Raw genomic sequence first — 9,712 nt, 5'->3', positions numbered from 1 at the left:
GCACTGAGAAACCTGTACTGCCATTAGACATTGTCAATACTCAAATACCTGATTATTTTCAGCAATTCATTCTTACTGTATTTAACCAAACCATCAATTGATGATGAAGTGGTACTAAAACACCTGATCCTTCACCCATACAGTTTGAGAAGCAAAACTCTAAATTCCAAGCTCGTCTTCATTTTCCAGGTAGGTAAACAGGTTCAGAGAATGGAGCTCTTCAGTGTCAGCTAGTCAGCTACGGGAAAAGCCAGGATACAAACCCTGATCCTTAGTCCAGTGCTATTTCCAGACATAGTACAAGTTTCACAGTCTGTGTTAATGACCACGTCTTCAGAGATTCCCTCAGGGACTTCCCTGGCTGTCCAGTAGTTAAGACTCTGTGCTTCCACTGCAGGGGGCACAGGTTCAGTCCCTGGTTAGGGAACTAAGATCCTGCATCCTGCAAAGCTACAGTTATATCGTTGACCCCTTTTGTCGGCTCAGCAGGTTAGATCACATGGCAAGTGATTTTCTGTCATAGAACCCTTCAGCTTGTGAACCCCTAATCCTGTGTCTGACCTTATCTGGGCTAAGACTGTTGCTCCAGGCTAGTCTGGCCTTTCTCAATTATTTAATTAAGATTCTCACTTCCAGGCCAAATGATTATAAGAAAATAAAAATTAACCTCAAGATCCCTTTCCATCTCCACTCATGCACTGGGTTATGAGGAAGGCTTTATGGTTCTTGATTAAACCAAAAGCCACATTATTCCAAATATTCTGCCCACCTCCTTATTTCCTACCATCCGTCTAGAAGATTTTTAACTCTTACCTACATTGAAAAAAATATAATAGCTACCTAAATACTCCCCCCAAAGAGTCTGGCTAGCTATTAACAATACAGTGACTAATGAGGGGCAAATGCACCGTCAGTGGAGGATGGAGCAGCTGACATAATCTGTGGAGGGCTCTTAAAGGCCTACAAATTTAGATGATGCTAAAGATCTATTGACTGTGTCACCAAGATCAGCTTAAAGGATGGTTACTTAAAAATGAATGAAAAATATCGATTCAGAAATGAAAAAGATGACTCCTGCTAACATAATTCAAGGATAAGATAGCCACACTGTGGTAAGTCAAAGATCAGTTGTAGACACAACTGCTTCAATCATTTCTGGAGGACATTTAAATGCATAACAGTCTCAATTTCAGATTCCACTGATTTAAGACTTGGGGCAAAGTTTGCCTCTTCTGAATAAACTCTACATAGATTGGAGACAATTAATATTAGATACTTATTATGGACTTGATTCATAGACTTATTTCTAGCTTGATGCCACTTTTCTCTGTTCCTTAAATAGAACCCCAAAGAGTCTATGCCAGGTAACATAGCAAGCTTGTTTGTTTTGTTTCTAAATATCTGCATGAAACAAAAGGCATTTATTTTAAAATATCCTATAATTCATATGTTCTAATGGTTCTGATGGGCCTTTTCTTTTCATTAATCTAGATTAGTGTTGACTGGGAGTTTCAGAATCACTATATTGTTGATCTATCTGGAGTAATGAAAACATTCAGGCTTATATTCATTCAAAAATGCTCACCAAGAGGAATGTTAAAAGGTGCAGCTGCTATGAAAAACAGTATAGTGGGTCTTCAAAAATTAAAAACAGAATTACCACACGATCCAGCAACCCACTTCTGAATATATATCCAAAGGAACTGAAGGCAGACTCTCAAAGAGATATTGTGTATCCACATTCAGAGCAGCACTCATAAACAATAGTAAAGAGGCAGAAGTAACCCAAAAGTCCATTGATGGATAAATGGATAAAGGAAATATAGTATCAATAGTCTAACAAACTGAATATATCATAGATGAAGGAACTGAAGCTTAGAAGCTTACCTTGCCTGACACAGGATAGCTGGAAATGAACCAAGGGCTGGATCTGAACCTCGGTCTACCAATGCCACAATCCCTGTTGTCTTCCCACTAGAGCACACTGCCTTTTCAACCTATGATGACACATACATAAAGATTTGGGAGTTTTTTTTAATTTATTTATTTTAATTGGAGGCTAATTACTTTACAATATTGTAGTGGTTTTTTTTTTTTTTTTTTTTGCCATACATTGAAATGAATCAGCCATAGATGCATCCAGAACTCCCCTCCCACCTCCCTCTCCATCCCATCCCTCTGGGTCTTCCCAGTGCACCAGCCCTGAGCACTTGTCTCACGCATCCAACCTGGGCTGGCGATCTGTTTCACCCTTTCTTATCCATTCGTCTGCCAATGGACATCTATGGTGCTTCCATGCACTGGCTACTGTAAACAGTGCTGTGATGAATATTGGGGTACACGTGTCTCTTTCAAATCTGGTTTCCTTGGTGTGTATGCCCACCAGTGGGATTGCTGGGTCGTATGGCAGTTCTATTTGCAGTTTTTTAAGGAATCTCTACTGTTCTCCATAGTGGCTGTCCTAGTTTGCATTCCCACCAACAGTGTAAGAGGATTCCTTTTTCTCTGCACCCTTGCCAGCATTTATTGTTTGTAGACTTTTTTGATAGCAGCCATTCTGACTGGCATGAGGTGATACCTCATTGTGGTTTTGATTTGCATTTCTCTGATAATGAGTGATGTTGAGCATCTTTTCATGCATTTGTTAGCCATCTGTATGTCTTCTTTGGAGAAACGTCTGTTTAGTTCTTTGGCCCATTTTATGATTGGGTCATTTCTTTTTCTGGAATTGAGCTTCAGGAGTTGCTTGTATGGTTTTGAGATTAATTCTTTGTCAGTTGCTTCATTTGCTATTATTTTCTCCCATTCTGAAGGCTGTCTTTTCACCTTGCTTATGGTTTCCTTTGTTGTGCAAAAGCTTTTAAGTTTCATTAGGTCCCATTTGTTTATTTTTGCCTTTATTTCCATTACTCTTGGAGGTGGGTCATAGAGGATCCTCCTGTGATTTATGTCAGAGAGTGTGTTGTCTATGTTCTCCTCTAGGAGTTTTATAGTTTCTGGTCTTACATTTAGATCTTTAATCCATTTTGAGTTTACCTTTGTGTGTGGTGTTAGAAAGTATTCTAGTTTCATTCTTTTACAAGTGATTGACCAGTTTTCCCAGTGCCACTTGTTAAAGAGATTGTCTTTTCTCCATTGTATATTCTTGCTTCCTTTGTCAAAGACAAGGTGTCCATAGGTGCGTGGCTTTATCTCTGGGCTTTCTGTTTTGTTCCATTGATCTATATTTTTTCTTTGTGCCAGTACCACAGTCTTGATGACTGTAGTTTTGTAGTATAGTCTGAAGTCAGGCAGGTTGATTCCTTCAGTTCCATTCTTCTTTCTCAAGATTGCTTTGGCTATTCGAGGTTTTTTGTATTTCCATACAAATTGTGAAATTATTTGTTCTAGTTCTCTGAAAAATACCGTTGGTAGCTTGATAGGGATTGCATTGAATTTATAGATTGCTTTGGGATGTATACTCATTTTCACTATGTTGATTCTGCCAACCCATGAACATGGTATATTTCTCCATTTGTGTCCTCTTTGATTTCTTTCATCAGTATTTTCTATATATAGGTCTTTTGTTTCCTTAGGTAGATTTATTCCTAAGTATTTTATTCTTTTCATTGCAATGGTGAATGGAATTGTTTCCTTAATTTCTCTGTTTTCTCATTGTTAGTGTATAGGAATTCAAGGGATTTCTGTGTGTTAATTTTATATCCTGCAACTTTACTATATTCATTGATCAGCTCTAGTAATTTTCTGGTGGAGTCTTTAGGGTTTTCTATGTAGAAGATCATATCATCTGCAAACAGTTTGAGTTTTACTTCTTTTCCAATCTGGATTCCCTTTATTTCTTTTTCTTCTCTGATCATTGTGGCTAAAACTTCCATAACTATGTTGAATAGTAGTGGTGAGAGTGGGCACCCTTGTCTTATTCCTGACTTTGGGGAGTGTCTTTAAATTAAAATGTTTAATTGTGGTAGAATACACAATTTATGAGCTTAAACATTTTAAGTATACAGTTCAGCATTATTAATCATTCCACTGTTACTGTTCTCCTTTCTGTTTCGATGCGTTTGACTACTTTAGATACACACAATGGAATATTATTCACCATCCTGTCATGTGCTACCAAGATGAACTTTGAGGACATTATGCTAAGTGAAATAAGCAACTTGTAAAAAGACAAATACTGTATGATTCCACATATATGAAGTATCTAAAGCAGTCAAACTCATAGAAACAGAATAGTGGTTGCCAGGGGCTTGCAGGAGGAAGAAATGGGGAGCCGGTGTTCAGTGGGTGTAGAGTTTCAATATTATGAGATGAAAAAGTTCTAGAGACCTGGTGCACAACAATGTGAATAAAGCTAACATTGGCCAACTGTGTGTGTGGTTTACTGTAATTTTTTAAATGAATTTAGTGAAAATCAGTAGTGAAAACAGGGCTTGCCTGGTGGCTCAGTGGTAAAGAATCCACCTGCAAATGCAGGAGATGCCAGTTTGATCCCTGGGTTGGAAAGATCCCCTGGAGAAGGAAATGGCAACTCCTTCCAGTATTCTTGCATGGGAAATCCCATGGATGGAGGAGTCCATGGGAGGCTGTAGTCCATGGAGGGCTGTAGTCCACGGGGTCACAAAGATTCAGACACAACTTAGTGACTAAACAGAAAACAATAGTGAAAAAACAACATGGACTGTGACACTTGTAGATCACAGTTCAAATCCAGTCCTACCCTTTACCAGTTCTTCTGTGTCAGACAAGTCAAGGTTCTAAGCTTCAGCTCCCTCATCTATGATATACTCAGCTTTTAAGACCATGGATCATACTAACAGTCATGATGGATGAAAAGCTTCTATTCTGCTCAAGAAACAATGGCTATAATGATGATAATAATGACAATAATGATGGTGATACTGTTGCTGTTGCAAGGTACTACAGGAGAGCCAAAGAAAAGAGAATTCCTAATCCTAAGGGGTTTTTTTCGTGATATTTAGGTTTTTCTCTGATTTTTTTTTTAATCCAGAAGATAAGGAACACTTTCCGGTTTTTCTTAGGATACTGTAGGAAACCAGTAAAAGTGGCAGACTTACTCCCTTATTTTATAAGAGTCACTTAAATGATGGACCCATAGCCTCTTATTATTCCAAACTCATTTCCCAGGAGCAAAATAACCTTCTCAAATACTGCTCTGCACCTGTGCTGTGCTTAGCCGCTCAGTCATGTCCAACTCTGTGACCCCATGGACTACAGCCCGCCAGGCTCCTCTGTCCATGGGATTCTCCAGGCAAGAATACTGAAGAGGGTTGCCATGCCCTCCTCCAGGGGATTGGCCCAACTCAGGGATTGAACCCCAGATCTCCCGCATTGCAGGTGGAGTCTTTACCATCTCAGCCACCAGGAAAGCCGTGCACTTGGTTGCCACTAAGTTTTGCAGGCATTGACTGGGAAAGAGAGAGTCTATGCTCAAACACCAGGAGGAAAGCACTCCACCAGCTCTGTCCTTGGATAAACTCACTTGAGTGCTCATATATGTTCACTGTCATGCTGCCTACATGTTTTATGACTGCTAGTCAGACTATAATGTCAAGTATTATTGTTACTCCAGTATTTGTCTGCAGTGTGGAGTACTTTTAGGGCTTTCCTTTTGAAACTTGCATCTTAGGGAAACCTTGCCACAGAACATCATATTTTGGCTATAAAGAATTTTTAATACAGCATACTGGGTTTTCATGAAATGTGAATGAGTAGAAAATAAAAGGGGCCAGATAGCTAAAAAGTTGTGCTTCTTTTTTCATTTATAGTGATCAATAAAAACAAATGAAGTTCTTCAACAAGTTAAAGATTTTGATTATCTAAGCCAGGGGCTGGCAAACTTCTTTTGGTGAAGAGCCAGACTGTAAATATTTCAGGTTTTGTGGGCCACACCGCCTCTGTCACAACTATTCAGCTCTGTTGTTGTAGCATGAGACAACCATATATAAATAAATTAGTGTAGCTGTATTTATGGTCACTGCATTTATAGACCTTGAAATGTGTTCCAATAAAATTGTATTTATGGACACTGAAATGTGAATTTCAAATAATTTTCACTTGTCATGAAATATTATTCTTATTTTGATTTTTTTCAACTACTGAAAAATGTAAGAAATCACTCTTAGCCTACAGGCTGTACAAAGATAGGCCACAGGCCAGATGTGACCCATGGGCTATAGTTTGCTGATCCCACTTTGGAACACTGTCAATAGAAAGCAGGTCCTAGGGACTTCTCTGGTGGTCCAGTGGTTAAGAATCTGCCTTCAAATGCATGAGACATGGGTTCAATCCCTGGGTGGGGAAGAAAGATTCCACATGCCACAGGGTAACTGAGCCCATGTACCACAACTACTAAGCCTGTGCACTGCACAACTAGGGAAGCCCTCACACCACAACAAAGAGCCCATGACAATAAATAAAATTGTTTAAAAAAATAAACAACAACAACATCAAGAAGAGGGGCCTAAATGTTTCCAAAATAAAACCCAAACATCTTACTCTTGCACATCGAGGCTTTTTTTACTTGACCTGAATCTCTTTTCCCTCTACCATGCTTTAGCTATGTTCCATCCAGCAGTGTCCAGTTCACCACCATCCCAGAATAGACCACGGAATGGCATATTACATGGATTTTCCTCTGTCTGCTCCTTCTCAATCTGTTCTACACGTTAAAACCCAGCTCCTATGCCCTGTTCTCCATAAGAAATTCCTTGATTATGCTTTCCCTGGTCAGAACAAATCGCTCAATTCCTTCTGACTCATGGTGTTTTTTGTATGTCTTGTCTGTGCCATGTCTGTCACAGTCATATTTTTGTCTATATTCTAATCACATAAGCATTTCTGTGAGGACATAAAATTGTGTTTTATTCATGGCTGTGTATTCCCTCAAAGCCAGTTCCTAACACAATGCCTTATATGCAGGAGGTATTTAATAAATACTTGTGGGTGAATGGATTTCTTAATGTATTCAGACACAAGATCAGAGCAACTTCCAGATATGCTAACACACCTGTTTCTTCGCTTTGAGCCCTGATGGGGAGATAGGGAAGAGTTTTCCTCTGAAAACAGGACAATTTCTGGAGAGCTACCAAACCTTTTGGACTTCCTGCCATCTGAGTCCTTACACATGCTGGTGCCAGGGGTGCAGAGCTTCTGAGGCTTTGAAAGTAAGAGCCGTATCACAAGGGACTATTTCACGGACTCTTATAAACAGAGCTTTTAAGTAAACTGAGAAACCACCTAATCTCACCAATCCTTGTAAAATGAGAAGGTGGAGCACAGAAAGATGACAGAACCCAATGAAACCCACCCCGCCCCCAGGAGTCAAGGCTGGGACCTAGCTGAGTTGGTTCAACTCCACTCTGTTGAAGGTACATTTTCACTCCTTATGGGTAAATACCTAGAAGCAGAATTGCTGGGACAAAAGGAGTGTGTTTAACTGCTTAAGTAAAGGAGGGGTTTCCCTAGTGGTCCAGTGGCTAGGACTTTGTGCTGCCAATGCAGGGGGCCTAGGTTCGATCCCTGGTCAGGGAACGAGATCCCACATGCTGCAACTAAAGATCCTGCATGCAGCAACTGAAACCCAGCACAGTCACATATATATTTTTTTAAAAGAAAGAAAAAAGAAGAAAAGGAAACTGATCCCAAGTGTTTGTACCATTTCACATTTCCATCTGTAATGCACAAGAGAATTCAGTTCTTGCACCTCCTTGCCAACACATGCTATGTATGGTCAGTGTCTTCAATTTTAAGTGAGTAGCAGTATTTCCTCAGAGAAGGCAATGGAAACCCACTCCAGTACTCTTGCCTGGAAAATCCCATGGACAGAGAAGCCTGGTAGGCTGCAGTCTATGGGGTCGCTAATAGTCGGACACGACTGAGTGACTTCACTTTCACCTTTCACTTTCCTGCATTGGAGAAGGAAATGGCAACCCACTCCAGTGTTCTTGCCTGGAGAATCCCAGGGATGGGGGAGCCTGGTGGGCTGCCATCTATGGGGCTGCACAGAGTCGGACATGACTGAAGCGACTTAGCAGCAGCAGCAGAAGCAGTATTTCCTGAGACCATCTCAGAGGTTCCAAAGAACACCTCACACATTTAAAAATGGTATTTAATTAGCATTTTGTTGTTGACTGATAATGCTGAAAACTTTTTCATGTGTTTATTGACCCCTCATATATCACCCTTACTGAAACATCTGTTCAAGTCTTTTACCCACATTTTACTGAGCTCTGCGTCTTTTTACTGGGCTATCAGAGTTCTGGTGCCTGCCGTATTTTAAAAAGAGTATTGAAAATAGTTTTCAGAACATTTGACCAGAATAAACGTATCTGGGCTCACAGTATTCCGTTTAGGCCTCACCCATGTATACCATTTATGCCTCACATTATCTTCCTAAGCAATGATACAGCTTATATTTCTTTGCTCACTAAACTGACTCATACTTTCAACTTGCAGATGAAACACTCAATTTCTGCTGCAGACTCCCCAAAAAGCCAGAATATTCCAAGCCAATATATGAAAATAGATATGGAGCAAATTGAATTTCTCATATTGTCTGTCATCAGGCCTGTTGACGAAAAGCTATTTGATTTGCAAAGCCCTTCCTGGGTAGATGGGTCAGTGTTTATTTTCATGGATTTTGCTGTTCTAAATCAAATCAACCAACCAAAAGGTTTTATTGAGTGCTCTAAGTCATCTCTGTAAGGCATTTCATGCATTACATATTAAATTCCAGTTCACAAATCCAATTCCTCTTTTTTGACCTAAGTTTTATTTGCTTTCTTTTGACAGCTTATATTAAGCCTTTTTATCATTGTTAGCAACCAGATATCCAATTGGGAAGGCAAATTATTTCCCTGAAACGTGACATCATCATAATTTCAGTACAAGTAACAATAATAACACTAATAAAACCTTACATTTTCATAATAACTCATAGCATGTGCATACAATTCAATTAGATCTTACTACCATTCCACTGGGTGGAAATTACTATTCTCTTTCACTGGTAAGAGCTTCCCCGGTGACTCAGTGGTAAAGAATTCATCTGCCAATGCAGGAGACATGGGTTTGATCCCTGGGTCGAGAAGATCCCCTAGAGGAGGAAATAGTAACCCACTCCAGTATTCTTGCCTGGGAAATTCCACGGACAGAGGAACCTGGTAGGCTACAGTCCATGGGGTCACAAAGAGTCAGACACAACTGAGTGACTGAGCATGCATACACGATGACTTTACTGATAAGGAAATAGTTTCAAGAAATAAAGAAACTTATCTGAGGTCACATAGCTATTGAATAGGAAGGAGAAAATCTAGACCCTTGTCTCACGAAAGAGTTCACTGATGTTTCTACATTGTGAGGAATATTTTCCAAAGGCTAAGTTAAACCCATTCCAAAATTAAACCTGAAATAGAAAATGTAATTCCTACTAAGAGCTGCTATAAATGAGCTAACCTGGGAACTCGACTCCTTTTTCAGCCCTGTAAAAATATTTTAACAATATATTTTCATCATTTAAAAAGAAAAGTCAAACAATCAGAAAAGCACAAAGAAGAAATTAAAAACCAGTCGAAGTCACACCACAGTTAATTAGTTGGAACATTTAAACATCCTTCCAAATTGCTTGCTCTCAATTTCCCTTCTACTTTGCCTCTCATGGTAGACATACACACATACACACACACCCCAT

General features: G+C 39.6%; 1 non-coding gene across 1 annotated transcript; it reads left to right on the top strand.

Annotated features, from left to right (window-relative positions):
- The first annotated feature begins 7,481 nt into the window (after positions 1–7,481).
- On the top strand, positions 7,482–7,554 carry TRNAG-GCC (transfer RNA glycine (anticodon GCC)). The gene has a single exon. It is a non-coding gene; the product is annotated as a tRNA-Gly (tRNA).
- Positions 7,555–9,712: the final 2,158 nt, after the last annotated feature.

Source organism: Dama dama, chromosome X, assembly GCF_033118175.1.
Source record: "Dama dama isolate Ldn47 chromosome X, ASM3311817v1, whole genome shotgun sequence".
In the NCBI taxonomy this organism is placed as follows: domain Eukaryota; kingdom Metazoa; phylum Chordata; class Mammalia; order Artiodactyla; family Cervidae; genus Dama; species Dama dama.
The sequence above is the reverse complement of the archived record's forward strand: the minus strand, read 5'-3'. Positions and strand labels throughout refer to the sequence as shown.